The following is a 233-nucleotide window of genomic DNA, read 5'->3' on the forward strand; positions in this document are numbered from 1 at the left end:
AATGTAAACATAATATTAAAGCGGGTGCAGCTGTGGCTTGCTTCTTCACTAGATATTTCCACCACTTTTATGTAAAAAGACAACCGAGAGTACCACGGTTACAGGTATACTTTTGACGTCCTTTTTGATAGCCAAATCATCTGCGTGATGTTAAACCACGGTAAGTTTCGAATAAGTCAAATGCGGGCTCGTTCTGCGAAAGCCAATCGGCTGCAGTATTGTCGTTATCGAAG

This window comes from Plasmopara halstedii (assembly GCF_900000015.1).
Source record: "Plasmopara halstedii genome assembly, contig: Scaffold_474, whole genome shotgun sequence".
Taxonomy (NCBI): Eukaryota; Oomycota; class Peronosporomycetes; order Peronosporales; family Peronosporaceae; genus Plasmopara; species Plasmopara halstedii.